Raw genomic sequence first — 18,977 nt, forward strand, 5'->3', positions numbered from 1 at the left:
TCAAAGGAAAATAATTCAGCTTTGGATTCTAGTTCTGCTTTGTGTCTAATATCTATATTTAACTAGCATGGATGACTGGCATTGCCCAGGTGTTTGGAGGTGTGTGTTAAGCAAAAAAAAAAAAAGTAGTAGTAGGCAAAACTTCAACCTGGATGTCTTCAAGTCCAACACAAACAAATTCCTGATGAACCACCCCCCACCTAAGTAATGACACCTTACCAATTCTCCAATACTATTGCTACACTATCCCTTTGATTACTGTATACACAATAACCCTTATCCCTGAGTGGCTATTTGGCCTTGATAAGTGGTGAACTCCATGTAAAAAAAGAAAAAAAAAAAGGCAAGCAGGCAGGTAGCAGGCTCGAACCCGTACCGCAAAGGAGGAAAAGAATGTGCAAAAAACAAAACGTGACGTCTTTGCTGTTGCGCCCATTGCCAAACCGGAAGTGACAAATGTTTAAATTAAGGCTAGTCAATCGAAAAGCAGAAATTACTTTTGAAAATATCAGTGAAAAAAAGGGACCCCTCCTTGTAGAAAAGTGTTCAGTTGAGGGTGACGGAATTTATGTTTTTAGCTAATTTTTCGATATTTGTCATTTGAAGGGTCAGCTTCAAAACGATACTGATCTCGTGAAAATCCGTCGTATCTGTTGAAAGTTTTAGGCAGATGCATACATACATGCATACATACATGATAGATGATGATTGCAACGTCTTGTCAGACGAATGCCACTCCCTCAGACATTTAAATCCATGAGCCCAAATGCCTGAGGGAATATCTATACAAAGATGATGTTACAAAGTCTTAGCTTTGTACGACAGCTAAGTCTCTCTCTCGGTTAAAAATGTTGAGATCCAGCAACAAGCAAGAGCAAGATAGCCAGCAACAAATTAAACTGCAGACCAGCTCAATGCGGGTACTGGTCTCCCGCTTTATGGTTTTTTAAATCAGAGATTTACTTCTCCTAGAAAGGTTGCCTTCACCACGGCTTACAGGAGCCCTCTCCACCCCAATACACATATACACACACACAAATATACACACAAATATACACATGATAGATGCATACATACTTACATGCATACATATATTTAAACAGACAGGTGAGATTTATATTATAGATAATATTTAAAGATATAATGACTTTGGTCAAACTAAGATTTAAAAAAATATATATTTACCATGAATCGCCAGTTTTCTTGGTGAGGATAGTTTTTCTTAGTCTTGTTGTTCAGATTTTTTTTCACAATTGGGATCTTTTCATTCTCCTTGCGTCTTCTGTCAGAGTTACGGTTTTTGAGAGGTTGCCACAGTTGCGTCCCTTCTCAGAATGGATGTTGTTCATAATTGAATGCGCAGACGCATTTGCCAATTATTTATAGTTGTCGCTGAAGAAGGTTCTAGAAAAACAAAAAAGAACTCTTTTTGTTTAGAACTTTCTGGAAGCGAACAAAAAAGAATAAATTTTCTGTTCTATTTTTAGAAGTCTTCAGACATTTTTATACTCTAATTTTATTTAAAGTAATATTTTTTGTATTATATTATATGATATTTTATTATTGTTTTTAATTTATTTGATTATTTATAAGTATTTTTATTATATTTTATATTTCATATTATTATATAATATTTTATTATTGTTTTTAATTTATTTGATTATTTATAAGTATTTTTATTATATTTTATATTTCATATTATTATATAATATTTTATTATTGTTTTTAATTTATTTGATTATTTATAAGTATTTTTATTATATTTTATATTTCATATTATTATATAATATTTTATTATTGTTTTTAATTTATTTGATTATTTATAAGTATTTTTATTATATTTTATATTTCATATTATTATATAATATTTTAAGTATTATCATTTGGGCTATGACAACAGCATATTCTTGTACTTGATTTGATTCTCAGGTATATATCCATTGATATCTTATTTGTATTATTATTCATCAGACTACTATTCTCATCTTGAGTGTGATTTTCACAACGTTTCAATTTATATAACCTCCGACCTTCTTCAGGTGTATCTTGTCGAACTCGGGAATGTTTCTGTCAAATTCGGGAATTTGGATGGAATTTCGAGTGGAACCCTTTATTTACTTAACGGGGGTAGTGTGCTCTTGTTCCGTCAGCCATGACTGGATAGAGGTCCTAAGTAATTCACTGATGGCTGACGAAACAAGAGCACACTATCCCCGTGAAGTAAATAAAGGGTTCCGCTCAAAATTCCGTCGAAATTCCTGAGTTCAACAGAAACATTCCTGAGTTCGACAAGATACACCTGAAGAAGGTCGAAGGTTATATCAACCGAAACATTGTGAAAACTAGTATGGGGCGTCCAAATAGAAAAGAGAGCGAGAGAAGTAAAGTGGATATGGAAGTAAGGTGCTAACGCCACCTTGCGGCAAATAATGATATTGTCAGAATTAAAGATGGATAATTATGTTACCACAATGTCACCAGTTTGTGTCTGTGTGTTTGCTTGTATGTGGGAACTGCGTTTCCACAATTGTCTTAAGTTTGTTGATTAAAATTAATTCTGTTTGGTTGTTTTGTTTTATGGCATATCAACCCTTTTTGAGCTGAAGCCAGTCATTTTGTGAGAAAGTTTTTATGTTTTAAAACTTTTACATCTTCAAATATTTATTCATGGTGTTTGGTTTGGTTTGGTTGTTTTTGTTTTATAGCATATCAACCCTTTTCGGGTTATTTAATGCCGAATCTAATTTAATTTTGGAGAAAGTTTTTATGTTTTAAGTTCTTTATGTCTTCAAATGAATGTTCATAAAGAGTACTTATTCTTTGTTTCTTTTTTTGTTGGTCAATTAGCGGTCACAAAGAGGAGTGTTTGCCAGCTTTAACAGCGAAAGCAGAGTGACTTTTTGCTTGACTGCACCTGTGTCTTGTTTTCTTGGTGTCTTGTTTCCCTTCTTGCTTGTTTACAAAGATCCTGGGTTTTTTATTTCTCTTTGCCGGCTCCCACAGATATGTTGATTGCTAAATCTTATTTTGATCACTTCCTGCTCCCATTGGCTAATTAATTTTTAATATTTGTTTCTTTTTGACTGGATTGGTACGTCGAGCCTATGCATAGTGACGTGTTTGCACACTTTGTCTGTGATAGCTGACGAGTAAACATCCGTAAATCTCCACTCATCCCATCTTTTCATGATGTTCTATCCTATTTATCTTCATCGTCCATATTAATTATCCAAATAAATCTTAGTCAACCCGGTCACCGCTTGTATGCATTGTTTCAAGTCTGTTACATTTTTTAATTGTTTAAAAAATAAAATAAAAATAGAAAAAAAAAAAAACTGACAAGAGACACGAGTTATTATTCTCGACTTAACAATAATGGGCAATCGACTAACGAGGGGATAATCCCCCTTTATCCGATTTAATAGGATTTAATCAAAGCTGCAATGTGTTGCTTTCATCTGGTCTTGTTTACATAACCATCGCGTTCTTAAAGTTCATTTATTTTTGGCAATCTCGGTGAAATCATCATCATCATCATCGTCGCCGTCGTCCTTTTTAAGCACCACGTTTTCATAAACGATCACCTCATAACAAGCATGTAAACATACGTCATTTAGAAAAAAAAAAAAAAAAATTATTTTATTTTCACCCCAAACAAGGCACAGTGTCACTTTGAAGTAGGGGGCTACTATCAGGGACATAAGTTGCAGGGATATTATGAAGGGAGTTGAGCAGCAAGATGTCTGTTCACATTACACTTGAACTTCTGCATGTCAGTACAGTTGGGGAAGCAGGAACCCGGAAGGAAGTTCAAAAGTCCAACAGTTCTGGGGAAGAAACTATTGAAGTAGAAGGCTTTCTTAAACCTATGGATTTCTACTGTGAAAGGGTGGGATTTTGCTGCTTGTCGTGTTTGTCCTTGTAGAACAGGCAGAGGGATGCAACATTTCGTCCATGAGACAGAGGCTGATGATAACAGTTCAGGACCTATCAGATTGGCGACTCTCTTTTGAACCCTGTCCAGGAGTGAGAGGCTAGTAGCAGATGCGCCAGCTCAAATATGACAACAGTGCTCCATACATGGGCGAATGGTGGTCTTATAGAAGTACAGGATACTTTCAGGCATAAGTAGCTTTCTAGCATGGTAGAGAGAGCCCACCTTCTTCGCAGCAGCCTTGGCAATGCTCTCAATGTATCTGTTCCAACTCATGTTCTCTGTGAACGTTAGTGAAGGAGTTTAAAATGTCCCGTATAAACAATGCCATCTGGCATTAAAAAAAGTTCTTTCTTGCAGTTTTTCTGTTAGTTTCAACTAGTGATGGGACGATTCCAATATTTTCCCCGATTCAGATCAAATTATCGATTCCACAGTAAATTCCTGATTCCGATACAATTACGAATTCCGATTCTTTATAAATCTTTAAATATTTGACATAATATAAAAAGTTATGTTTTTCCCGATTACTCTAAAACGCACGTTAAATGTGCATATATTTTCTCAAACGTAAAAACAAACTTGCTTGTGCGTGTGTAAGGGGGGGGTGATCTGCACATTTTAGCACTTCTGATAATTTAAAATCAATAAATATTCATTATTTTATTATTATCACTAGGGCTAGGACAACAGCATATTCTTTCCATTGTTTTAACCCCCGAGTGTGTATCCATTGATATCTTATATGCTTTTATATAGAGTTGATTAACTGTGTCAGATATATACTCGAGAGTCAAAACAATGAAAAGAATATGCTGTTGTCAAAGCCCTAATTATTACCAACACTGGAAAATTTTGTTTTAAGTAAAATCAAATCAAAAAGGATAATTAAAGGTATCGTTTTTGGCATTGGAAAATAAACAAAAATTTTTCTGATTCCTTAAAAAGTTGCGATTTTCCCGATTTCTGATTCTGATTAATCATCCTAACACTAGTTTCTACACATCCTTCGCCTTCCCCTGCCAACTGATGCTGCTGCCTCAACTGTTCTACATCTAATCCGAACACTCTCATTCATACTTTTAATGTGACCAAACCAACAAAGCCTCCTGTTTTGAACGTGTCTCCTTCTACTGTTCATGCTGTTGTTTTCATAAGCTTTCAATTTACTCAATTCCGTTCAATTTATCTGGCAAAAAAACAAAACAATTATTCTTCAATGCCATCTATTGAAAAGATGGTAAAAATTTACGGCGCCTGTCTAAAATTTCTTTTTATAAGGGAGTCCCAACTTATCAAGGCCCAAAGTCCACTCGAGGATAAGGGTTAATGAATATAAGGTGGTTGTACAATGCCTCCATTAAGTCTCGGAAAACAAAGGATACCCCCTGTAGGGGTAGATGCATGTGTAATTGTGAGGCAAGAGTTGCGCAATCTCCAACCACACCTCTCCTGAATCGGCACTGTTTGGGTCCAGTGGCAAGCAGAAGTCCAGGACGACTGAAAACAATGCCGAGATAAGCAGAGAGCACATGCAGCACCTGGAAGTCTCAAATGGTCACCCATTTAGTAGTGATTAGGTTCAATGTTGCTTAACTTTGGTGATCCAGCAGGAACCGGTGTGTTAACATGATTATGTTGTACTTAAGGTGGTAGTGTAGTAATTGTTAATGGTATAAGTTGGTACAATTTGATTATTTAAGAGGACAGTTCAACAAGAACTTGTTTACGTTAGACTTGAAGGCTACCATACTGTAGTCGGTCGGGAAGCAGACCAAGGGAACAGTGTTCCACAGGCGGGCAGTTCTAAGAAAGAAGCTTTGTTCATGGAATCTGCGTTTAGATTTAGTCACAGACAGAGAGTAGGGGAAATTGTTGATTGTGGTTGTAGCTAGTCGAGTGTTTTTTTTTCTCCCCTTAAATTGTTGCATTATTGTTACATTTACTGCTTCACTTGAAAGTCTATTCCAAGGTCCAGGTATTCTGATTAAGAACGCAGCCTTCCTTTGGTCTAATCAAAAATTGGCGGTGAAAAAGTTTCATATAGTGTGTGTGTAGACCTCTTTCTGGTGCAGAAGTGAATATAAAGCTCTGAGGTATATCATAGACCAAAATCTGTTGAACTCAGAAATCTGCATGGAATTTTGAACATAATACTTTATTTAATCCATGGGGGTTGCATGTTCTCATTCCGTCAGTCATATATTGACCAACTGAAATGTGAGAAACTTGTAAGATGAGAATAGTAATGTGAATAATCCAAGTTAATACAAATTATCCTTATCTAAAAAATGCCAAAACCTGAAATTAGATCCTCAACATCGGATATCAAGGTTTATTCCAAGATCTAGGTATTCTGATTGAGAACGTAGCCTTCCTTTGATTCAGTCGAAATCGTTGGTGAAAAATTTTCATGCATTGTCTGTGTTGACTTCTTTCTAGTATGAAAGTGAATAAAAAGTTGTGAGGTATATCGTAATATTCAAAGGAAAAACGAATGAATTCTTTACGCTTTGATGACATGTTTCTTTTTCAATGACATAAGCTTTTTGAGTAACTTATAGTTGTTTCCTTTTGATCTGTATATGAGCAAATATTAGCGTGTTTTATTTCTCTTCATCTCAAAATGGAAATAAAAGCAGGCGTCTCCTATTGTCTGTGTGTAAAATGAAAAACATGGTTATGCGTTAATTTATTTATTTTTTTTTGTTGACATCGGTGACTTCCAGTGTGAATCGTTCTTAAAACAAACAAGGTATGTTTTCTTTGATTCATAATTAATTAATTACGCATCAGATATGTCTAAGGAAATGGCTAAAACTCTTGAGGAAGACCCCCAGTTTGTAGTGGAATGGGACCAAAACTGGATGGTAATGCCGCCAAGACTAAGCTTATTTTCTTTAATAATTACAAGAGTAACCTACTAGCACGGCAGAAAGAGTCCACTTTCCTTGCAGAATGTATTTATTCCAGTTCATGGTTGTTTGTGAATGTTAAGCCTAAGAGCTTGACGTAAATACTTTGAGACATGATAATCAATAGTTGAGAAAATTTCTTGTAATTATTAAAGGAAACAAGCTTAGTCTTGAACATTACACGTTACCATCCAGTTTTGGCTCCATTTCACTACGGACTGGAGGTTGTAGCAGCCAACACTCGCTACACCACAGGCAGAAGCTAATTCTCTCGACTCGAGATTTGAAATCCATTTTCTCCCTGACTTGTCCAATCACAATCTAGCTCTCAATCATGTGACAGAGTATATAAAAGGAGAAGTCTGAAACTCTCACCCTTTTTTCATTCTGACCCTGCTGGGCAGCGGACTCCGCCTGGGGCTTTCGGCCCAGGCTGAACGTGAGTACTACAAGCTAATAATGGCTCTTTTCAAACTCCCGTTTATTTCCACATGCTGTACCCAAAAGAACATTCTTTATGATGTAAAGAACATACACTGACACACACACGCACGCACGCACACACACACACACACACACACACACACACACACACACACACACACACACACACACACACACACACACACAACCCTAACCCTAACCCTGACACCGACACACACCCACGACAACACATTAATACATTAATACATTAATACACTGAAGACTTTACCCTTTCTTTCTCCTTTAATCGGCTTTCTTTTTTTTTTTTTTACACGGTGGTCACCACTTATCAAGGCCCGGAAGCCACTCAGGGATAAGGGTTAATGCAAGTACAGTATATTAGTGTGGAGATTTGATGAAGAGTTTACTTAAGGGGGCGGTTCATTAGGAATTTGTTAACATTGGACTTGAAGACATCCAAGTTGTAGTCAGGTGAGAAGCAGGCAGACGGAACAGAGTTCCAAAGGCGTGCAGTTCTAAGAAAGAAGCTTTGTTCATGGAATCCACGTTTTGATTTAGGCACAGATAAAGAGTGGGGGAAATTTTTCACAGTGGATTCAGCTAGACGGGCTTCCTTCATGCTGACGGCTACTAGCTATAAGCACATGTAAACGGAACTGAACTATTCTCCCCTTCAACCAGCCGGCATGATATTAATTCCATCTTTTACAAGAACTCCTCAACCTACTAACCTGTTTCTCTCATCTAACGAAAATGACAAATGAAGTTGTTTATTAATACCGAATGAAACTCCATTGCGTTGTCCCTTATTCTATAAGGTCTTCCTCTAGAATTTTAGTCATTGCCTTAGATATGATACACCCCGTGTAAGAGAATCCCAAATTGGAATTAATTCCCGAATATGTATTTTGTTAAGAAAAGAAAAAATGAAATATGCCAGTCATGGAATGTACGACCCAAATGGCAAGGTAATCTAAGGTTCTTTGATCAGTACCATCATGAAACAACTCAGAGCATAATTCAACAAGAAGAAATGACAAGATTATAGATATGTATTTATATATACATCAATTATTTTATTGTGTTCCGTCTGCCTGCTTCCCACCGGACTACAACTTGGATGTCTTCAAGTCCAATGTTAACAAATTCCTAATGAACCGCCCCCTTAAGTAAACACTTCATCAAGTCTCCACACTAACGTAATGTACTTGCAATAACCCTTATCTCTGAGTGGCTTCCGGGCCTTGATAAGTGGTGATCACTGTGTAAAAAAAAAAAAAAATGTAATAAACACTAAAACAAAATACAATGTCAAATCAAAACAAGGCAAAGGAAGGAAGTTTTCAAATTAACCAAGATCTCTCTTTTCTTTTTTTTTTATCTTCTTCTATAAATCTGGGCCATTTTTTACAAGGCGGAGTAATTTTTTTCATCGCCATTTTTGCAAAGTCATCATACACTTTGCAATGACTAAGCTTAATTTGAATGGCGGCAACGTCATATGTCTTAGTGAGCACGGCGACTAAACTGTTCACTTTGTTAAAACTTCCTTTTCCTCTTAGCATTACAGGTTCGAGCCTGCTTACTATTTTTTTTTCACTCACACGGATACTTGCTGCTATTTTCATTTTTTTTAGGGGGGTGGGTTTATTTTTTTTTTTTAAATATGTTTTAGGGCTCTGTTGATCAATGCCCTTACCATAAAACCTCTCTACACCTGGGCAACGCTGAGTACCCCCCGCTAGTCTATTATATAAAATAATATTTAGTCAAACGAAAACAAACGCCTGAAGATTTTAGTTCAGCTATTCATGGGAGTGGACAAGATCAGGGTAAAAAGGTGAGGGGGAGTTAATAATCACAGAATACTCATCCCTTAGAAAAGGTATAATCCGAATGAGATGAAAGATCCAATAGAAATAAAATACTCTCAGAAGAATCTTTCTTTAGAATAATGAACAGTGTTGGAATTTGGGACTTTCTACCATTGCATAATTTGACCGAGAAATATATGAGAGGATATCGGTCAAAGGATTGAAACAATAGACAATGGGAAGTATTAAACATTACAATGGGAAAAGAATGTTTATATAAATAAATCGTCAAAAAAAGAAAGGGCTATCGGTCAGAGAGAAGCAAGCTTGTCACATTTCTTCACCCCCAACCGAACCACACCCCAACCCCACATGCTTTCAGAAATGTCAAAACATCAGTAATAGCTTATCATCAGAAGCTGATTTGTCAGTGTGAAATAAAAACAATATATTATTTTATAACAGGATAGATGAATAACTAGGAGGAGTTGGTATCGGGATTCCTCGTCCTCTCTAAAGATAGAGTTAGTATGGCTAATTTTCACAATTAAAAATTAGAGTAGAATTTTCCAGTTAGAATTTGAGTATGGCTATGTGTCAAGGCAGTGATGTCATAGAGAGAGGAAACTGCCAGTCTTAAGTGACGAGTGAGCAGGGACGATTTTTTTAAATAATATTTTATCCAATTAAAATAAAACATCTTTATTAAAATAAAACATCTTTATTAAAATAAAACATCTTTATTAAGATAAAACATCTTTATTAAGATAAAACATCTTTATTAAAATAAAACATCTTTCTTAAAATAAAACATCTTTATTAAAATAAAACATCTTTATTAAAATAAAACATCTTTATTAAAATAAAACATCTTTATTACACGTTTCTGGACTTAGTAGTCGTTCAATCGTTTCGTAATGGGAAACAACCAGGTAAAAATTCTGATGATAAAGACTGGACTCATCATGGGAATCAAGGAGAATGCACCAGCCACGTTTCGCCACAAGCGTCCTTATTGGCGACAGCCTCACCCCTCCTAAAGTCCATCTCTTTCCTCAATATTGTAAAATGGTATTGTCAGAGCTAACAGGTTCTGATGAAAATCGAGGTGGAATCTACCATCCTCTGGTCGTCTCTGACTCTGCATGCAGCAAACAAAAACGTGTCAACCATGGAACCGTACATCAATAGAGTTGAGGACAATGTCGCTTCTTCACCATTCCTGTGTTCTGGGTCAAACCTTCCCCGACTTCATATGCAAACGTTGAGACTTGCTATTCTCAGTGTTTTGGATAAGCATCTGCAATGAATAACTGCGACCTGCAGGTAGGATTGAACTATCAACTACCTCCAACCTCTGTCTCATCACCAAAACGTTGCATTCTTGTGCCTGTTTTACAAGTATTTCAAAGGCAATCGCTCTGACTGAAGTCCGAGCACTAGTACCCCCTCGACGACAATACCGACAACAAACCAGACAAGCAGCAAAATCCCACCCCTACATTGTAGAGATCCTTAGATGCTGTAAAACCTTCTACTCGAATAGTTTTTCCCCTTGAACTTTGGAATTTCCTCCAAGGCCCCTGTTTCCCTGACTGTACTAATATGCAAAAATTCAAATGTAATGTGAATAGACATCCCGTTGCCTACCTCTGTAAATAGTATCCCTGCAAATCTGGTCCCAAATAGTAGTCCCTCACGATTAAGTGGCCCTGTGTTAGATTTCAAAGCTGATTTTCGAACTGTGTTATGGTAAATTAATGGCTCTAATACAGGTAGAGGATAGCATCAGGAAGCAAATATTTTCTGGAGCAGCAGAATGATCCAGACGTTTTTCCTAGAACCTTAGCAACAGATTCGATAGGAGTCTTCCATTTTAGATTTGGGGTGAAGGTCTGTCATAGTGTTGTATTGTCGGGCAGTATATAAACAGGGTCTATTTAACTGCTGTCTCTTTAACGTTGTAATATATGCAGGGTGTGATGTCTAGTGATTAAAATGTTTTTCTATTGTTATATGTGTGTGGATGTTTCACACGTAATAAAACAGTTCATTAACATTCAGTCTGTGTAGCGCACGGGCAAATAACATACCTTCCTCCATTGTGTCTTTGTCTCTTCTTATTATCCAAGTTCATTTCCCTCTGAAGGAAACCAAACAATAGATTTTATAATTGACATAACTTTATTCTTGACTTCCTAAATCGGCGCTGCATGACGTCGTTCCTGGGCCCAACTCTCTTCCTGATCTACATCAATGATCTCCCTAAACACATACTTAAATCATTCGTTGACATCTATGCTGATGACACGACCATCTATGGCAACACATCAAAGGCTGTAAATGACAAAGTTCTCTCTGATTCTCTCTCCTCTGATCTCGAGCGCGTGATTCAGTGGGGGAAGACGTGGCTGGTTACCTTTAATGCATCCAAAACCAAACTCCTATCTTTACATCATCAACGTTCTGATCCCCATCTGGCATCAATTGAAATGGATAGCTCTCGTCTAGGAGAAGCTCCATGTTTTGACAAGCTTCTGTGTTTGTCCTTTACTCCTGATCTGAAATGGAACACGTACATCAAGTCTGTTGCCAAGGTCGCTGGAAAGATGGTGGGATCCTTCTACCGCTCCAGAAGATATCTCACTACTGATGTAATTCTCTATCTATATAAAAGCCAAGTACGTCCAAGGATGGAATACTGCTGCCATATCTGGGCAGGAGCTGCTAAAAACAGCCTATCCTGCCTTGACAGAGTACAAAATAGACTTCGTGGCTTAGTGGAGGATGCCCTTTCTCTACCCTGCAATCTCTTTCCCACAGAAGAGACGTTGCGAGCTTATCCTTGTTTTATCCTTATTTCCATGGCAGGTGCTTGTCTGAACTCCAATCTCTGATCCCCCCTCGCCCTTTCACGAAAAACACCTGTTTAGCTGAATCCACTGTGAAATATTTCCCCCACTCTTTATCTGTGCCTAAATCAAAACGTGGATTCCATGAACAAAGCTTCTTTCTTAGAACTACACGCCTGTGAAACTCTGTTCCATCTGCCTGCTTCCCACCTGACTACAACTTGGATGTCTTCAAGTCCAACGTTAACAAATTCCTAATGAACCGCCCCCTTAAGTAAACACTTCATCAAATCTCCACACTAACGTACTGTACTTGCAATAACCCTTATCCCTGAGTGGCTTCCGGGCCTTGATAAGTGGTGACCACCATGTAAAAAAAAAATGACGTGATTTTCTACATTATGCTTAAGTTGCATTTCTCCGAGCTTCCGAAACACGGAGGCGATGTCTTTCGTATAAACATGTCCGACCTTTCCCATCTGACTTCATACTCTAAGCTAAAACTGTACGTGCCTCTTCTAACTCATTACGTCATTAGTAAACGTAAGATTAAGATCACGTGATGCCATCACTAAATCATCTCCATTGTTTATGTTCTAACATCCCATACTAATATTCCCAATGCGTAATTCTAACATAAATATCAGTGTCTATATTTACGTGTATAATATATGGGCTTACATATTTATAAATGCCTCTGTTATCTTCAAGACTTTCGTCGACAGCTCGAATAGTGATTATAATTTATTTTTTGACGATACGTCCTGGTTGAAAAGTCCCAAAAGGGACTTTATCCCCGAGACGTATTATAAAATAAAAATGTTTACATGCCGGTCGTAAAATCATCATGACCAAGTAGCACTTTACCCAGATTCTGGACAGTAATTCCGTTGTGGAATGTTCTTATGAAATTCACGGTTGACGAAATACCAGGCAATGAATAACGAAACAACACGGTCATATATATATATATATATATATATATATATATATATATATATATATATATATATATATATATATATATATACATTATAAACATGACATTTATGTCATAAAATTCAACAATCAAGACAAAATATTCAAAGGAAATAATAATAAAAGAAAACATGCAGACAGTGGCCAACGGATCCCAAAAAAGGGGGGGGGGCACGGTAAAGAAAATTGTTCAGATAAACATGATCTCTTTTCTTTCCTTCTTTTTTCTTTTTTTCTCCATGTGGAATAATGGTTGAGTCATATGAGGCAGTAGAGATATCTCAAAATAAGAAAAAAAACAAAACAAATCAGTCCAATAAATCGACATTTATGAAGTATGGGGGGGGAGACTATATTGAACGATACTTAGCTGCGAGGACATGCATTTAACTGATGGTTAGCTATCCGATAAAAGTCAATGTTCTGATGTGTGAGGTAATCTCGCTTCGCCGACATGCGATTCGATGTCGTTCGAAGTTGCTGCCTTTTCTTATTTTTCCTTCTCGCTTATTTCTCAACCACCGACGTTAGGACGTCTCATTCCCACATATCTGAGCCAAAGTGTTTTCGTAGTTTTGATGTGTCCCCTTTTCAGCTCCAGGAATAAGACTCAGTTGAGAGAGTCGCCATTTTACTGTATAAATCACGTTGCTGGTGTTCATTGCATCTTCTTGTTTTCCTCCCCACTCGGGAGGCAAGGGATGGGGATGGGGGTGTCTAACTCGCTTACTTTCATGAGTTGATGCGTGGATATTTCGTTGCCGAATGTCTCGATAGTAATGGGGTGGAGTGGGGGTGTCTGACCGATAGATATTCAAAGTAAAATTTAAGGAGAGGAGGAGGGATGGCCACTTCTGCATTATGCCCTGTTTTCCTGTGCCAATATATACATTCAGTTATTATTATTGTAATTTTCTTTCTCAATACGTGGTCGGCCCCGTAAAACGTTTACACATATAAAGACCATTCAATGGCAATACATAACATATGCTGGACACTAGCAGTGTCAGAAAACGCCATTAAAATGTGTGATAAAAAATTGAATAATTCGATCTCCTATCTTTCGAATCTTATAACTACTTGAAAAATGTAATTCAAACCCTAATTTTTTTTCAATTAAAGGAGCAAAGACCAAATTTAAAAAAAAATAACAGGTTTAATAGCAAATTATGCAATATTTATTTTTTTTTCAATCGGTTTTCTTTAAAATAAAATACATGTATATATAAATTCCAAAAAATCACTTACCTATAAAAAATACTATTTAATGGGTACTTACATTCTTCATTGTTAAGAATTTATCCATATTTATATTTTATATTCCATGTTATTTTTAAATAAAATACTTTTTTAAGCGAGTATTAAAAATACTGCGACTTCAGCGTGTCACAAATGGAAGAGAAGGGGAGATAACCGTCTCCGTTTTTTAGAGTTATGAACTATGGTGGCCTGTAAGCGACAGAATTCATGTCTGTTTCTATTGCTGGCTGTAAACAAAACTTAGTAAATATGGGCCACCGTCGGTGAAAAATAGTCCCATTTCACTTATCAGTTTTTGCTGATAAAAAAAAAACAGTCGAGCGATTTTTGATCTTTTTTATTCTCTTTAAGAAATACATGAGTTTTTGATTTGATATATTTTATTCTTCTTTATGGTGTGAATGAAATAGAAATAATTGTCGTAATCAAATGAAACTTTCTGTGTAATGTAACAAGATTATAAGGTTTCACTTTTAAAAAAATTCAACGTGGTTAAAAAAAAGGTTTTAAACTTTGGACTTTACAGGTAAATTTGCAAATAACTTTTTTTTTTGTTTTAAATTAGCTTATTTTATTTATTGATCTTTTATCTTCAATTTGTAATATATAAATTTGAGGTGAGAAAATTAATTATTTTCATTTTAATAGACATTTCAAAATGAGGGCATGAATTAAAAGAACCTCTTGTCTAGAATATTATATTCGGTTTATTGGAAAGAGCATAAAATTTCACATTGACCCTGAAAATATCGTACAAATTTAACTAATAGAAAAATTTTGATAGATTTTTAAAGTGAAAAAATTGAAAAAATTTAACTCGTAAAATTCTATTGATTTCATTATGTAAACAAAATGTCTGCATGAACGCGCGCAGGCACTTTGTAAACATTGTTTTTTAAAAAAATAAAAAATAATATTTCTATTATTTTTAAAGGAGTTTAATAGTTTATTTTGGAAGTATATTCCATAAAGAAAATAAGCAACCCACTTTAAAAGGAGAAATTACGAGTTTTTTTTATATTTTATTCGCAGTTTTGTGTTAGGGGTGTCAAAAATTCCCCCAAAATTCTGACACACCTAGCTGGACACATACCTTCTTCCTCTCGGTTGGTATGTAATTAAAGGTTTCTCAGGAAGAAAATACCAAATCGAAGTCATATTTTTTATATAACTTTATATTCACGGGCAATTATTTCTCATCGGAGCTGCAAACTGTTGTAATTTCTACATTATGCTAAAGATGCGTTTCTCCCAGCTCCCAAAACGCGAAGACGATATCTTTCTTGCTAACTTGTTTGACTTTTCCAGTCTTGACTTCAAACTCTAAACTAAAACTGTACGTGTCTTTTCTAACTATCTCATTACGTCATTACTAAACGTAAGATAAAGATCATGTGGTGTCATCACTAAAATCATCTCCATTGTTTACGTTCCAACATTCTTGTTTGTTTTAATATTCATACGTTAACATTCCCCGATACACATTTCTAACATAAATATTTTGTCTGTGTGTTATATTTCCGTTAAAGTAAAAGTTTCTATGGCACGTGATTTTATACACGTTCCTTTTCCTTTTTAAAAGGGCTGAGTTTTTTTTTCTTCAATATTTTCGTTACTAACAGTTCCTGCGTTTACTGCTGCTACATGCTCTTAAGTTTACTATTTGCTCTTACGTTTATTATTGGCTGTGAAATTAGTTCGGTAAAGCCTAGCAAAGAGGTTTTGGTCTGTCTTCCGTTCTACGATAAAACACCACACTGTGAAAATACCTTTCACTTTAATTTCTACGTTAACATTGCTGATATATATTTTGTAGGGGAAAAGAAGTTTAAGTGTGTAGCAGTTATCTGCTCCTTTCCAGCTATAACTGCACCAACGAGCCGGTAGGTGTCGCAAAAGCGACCTGGTTATCTGCCCTTGGGAGAGATATAAAAGGGGATGCCCGGATAATTCTCTCTCTCTCTCTCGCTCCTTCTGGGAATCAGCCTCGCAACGAAATGGTGAGACAACGCGCCCGCCGGTCAACATCAACCCGGTAAGAGTTTTAGCAAATGAACACTTTTCCAGCCTTTTCCTTCAAGAGACATTAGCTCTACCGTCAGACACGCATACGTACGCGGACTGAATTCCACTCCTCACACGCACACACACGCACACACGTACATAATAACATTTTTATTCTCACAGGCGCACGCGAGAAATAAAACATCTCTTTAAACTTTACTCTATTTGTTAGTTTTAGTTATTCTGTCTCACTGCATGCGACAAGTTTGTCGTTTACGAACACGTATTTAATTGGGAGCACAACACCCAACTGCACCCCCCCCCACAAGTGAAACTAAATTTCTCTGCCCCAAACAAAATGAAGAAATAAAGGAATAAAATAAAATGACACCTCCTTGTTTTAGATGCACCGCATTTATTTTTCAACAAAAATAACAAGTGTCACCTCCTTCAGCCGGTCGGTTGAGACGATCGTCGACCTCAGAATTCTTCCACTCCAATTACGGCAGCCTGAAAACGACCCGACTCTGGCGGTTTGCAGCTCACTATTTTCGTCCTTCCAGTGACCACTGCCGGTGATAATTCTTAGCCGTTTTAATGTTGCTGATATGGGGTAGTGACAGAATTATCAATTGATCGTCTAAATTTATACTCTGGACCTGTCGTTGTGTACTCACTTACCGGCGAACATCGCCGATAAGAGAGCCGTGGATTTTAGTGTGGTGAAAAAGGAAATTAAAATAATTCCACACACGAATAAACAATTAATCTGGGTTTATTCACAATAATAATGGTCTAATAATATTTCAGAGTTTGAAGGAAGTTGGCTGTAGCTATTTTAAAACGGTAGCTTGTGACTCGAGTTCGGATAAGTTTTTCGGCCATACGAGATACGTGTTTTAAGTCAAAAGCCCTCTCTGCCCGACTTTAACACCATCTGAATTCGCCAAAATCGAATTCTCTCTTCTCCTCTTTTTCTCTTTTTTTCTCTTCTTCCCTCTGTTTACTGTGTTCGAGGAATATATACATATTCATCAATGCCCTTTAAACATCACGAGTTTGTATTTGTTTACAACAAGAAAACCTGCCTGTCATCAGCTTTCAAACCTTGTTTTCTAAAATAAACAACCGCCTATCATTTCATCTCGAATTCTGTGTTTCAAAATAAACAGCCAGCTCACTCCAAACTCTGACCGTTACAACAATAAGTATCTCTTGACATACTTTTTCCTTTGTGTGTTCTAACCACAGAGTCATTTGATCGTCCTATTGTTTGTTCTTTTTTGCTCTTTCTCTACAACGGCATATCAACCCCATAACTTGGTTACACAAGATGAACAAGCAAAGGTCCGATTAGTAAGAGTTCTTGAGAAATCATTTTAATTAGAATGTCCAAAGTAGGTGAAAAATCCTCTGTGGAATTACTAAGATTAAAAGGTCATGTTAGATGAAAGTCCTTCATTAAATTAATAAGATTAGAAGGTTAAAGTCTTGTGTGAAAAAAATGTCCTTATTTCAAGGTTTGTGTTTTAACTGGTGAAGTTCGCCTTATTCAAAAGTCCCATGAGGAAAGTAGTCCGTTGTTATTAATTCTTATAGAAAAATGTACGGAATGAGGGCGTGTGTGCATAAGTGTGATTTTTGGGTGCCTGCGTGGTGCATGTAATTATGGTTTCGACAGATTTGAAAACAACGATGAGATGAAAACGAGAGGCATGTTCTCGTGTCATGTCAGAGCGAGAAGAGAAGAAAGACCGAAAAAAAAAAGGGGGAAGAAAGAACGTTTGTTGCGTTTAAATACTTTTGGAGCCAGCTCCAGCACAAGATTGCTGCTGCTGGTATTTGTTTTTTTGGAAAAGCGTTAAAAAAAAAGACAATCTTCTAAATTTTCTCATTAGTCGCTGGTGTCACGTGGTACTGTCTTCAACTACGTCCGCCAGAAATATGTCCATTTTACTTTTGTTGTTGTGAAAAAAGCGTGTGGGCGTATTTGAAATTATGTCGTTACTGGAAGAACTTGTTTTTTTGTGCAAATGCACGGGGAAATTAAAATTAATAAACGTTTGTTTGTTTACGCGCGAGTGTGTGTGTGTGTGTGTGTGTGTGTGTGTGTGTGTGTGTGTGTGTGTGAGAGAGAGACAACACAATTTGTAACATAAATATTTTCATCCTAAAACTATTTTTCGTTTTGATATCAAACATCAAAAACGATAACAACATTATAATAATTGTTCAGGTTACTTACGGCAATATTCTATATAACCACTAGGAGCTTATCAAAACAAGGGATTTCCTCGCAGGGAGAGAAACATTCATTTCAACTGGAGAAATACAAGGATCTGAGCATTGGTGTTGAAAGGAGAGATACTTGTTAAAATTTGAAGACGACCATGTTATAATCTGTCATTCATTTCAACTGGAGCAAAACCATCTCATCCTTCTTTGTATTTGCTTGCGTGCGCCTCCATCGGCATCCTGTATACTGCAGCATCTGCGTGTCCTTCAAGTCCCGATTTTATTTTTATTCTTTTCATGTAAATAAAACATGTAAACACTTGAATTTATTTCCTTTATCGCAGTTTTTTTTTTTTTGAGGCGGTAAATATGGCATCACTGACCTAAAAAAATGTGCTATTAAAAAATGAAGAGGGTGTTCAAAACGATAAGCAAAGTCTCTCTCTCTCTCTCTCTCTCTCTCTCTCTCTCTCTCTATATATATATATATATATATATATATATATATATATATATATATATATATATATATATATATATA

The 18,977-nt window shown here is 36.3% G+C and overlaps 1 long non-coding RNA gene across 1 annotated transcript in view; it reads right to left on the bottom strand.

Moving 5' to 3' along the window:
- LOC145259304 (uncharacterized) overlaps nucleotides 1–18,731 on the bottom strand; it is a 58,237-nt gene extending 39,506 nt beyond the window's left edge. The window contains exons 1-2 of the long non-coding RNA XR_013864155.1: nucleotides 18,447–18,731; nucleotides 1,186–1,404 (exon numbers count right to left, since the gene is read on the bottom strand). This is a non-coding gene — a long non-coding RNA (uncharacterized LOC145259304). The remainder of the gene's footprint in view (nucleotides 1–1,185; nucleotides 1,405–18,446) is intronic.
- Between the last annotated feature and the right edge of the window lie 246 nt (nucleotides 18,732–18,977).

This window comes from Euprymna scolopes, chromosome 34, assembly GCF_053919585.1.
Source record: "Euprymna scolopes isolate OS-2025 chromosome 34, ASM5391958v1, whole genome shotgun sequence".
NCBI classification, from domain to species: domain Eukaryota; kingdom Metazoa; phylum Mollusca; class Cephalopoda; order Sepiida; family Sepiolidae; genus Euprymna; species Euprymna scolopes.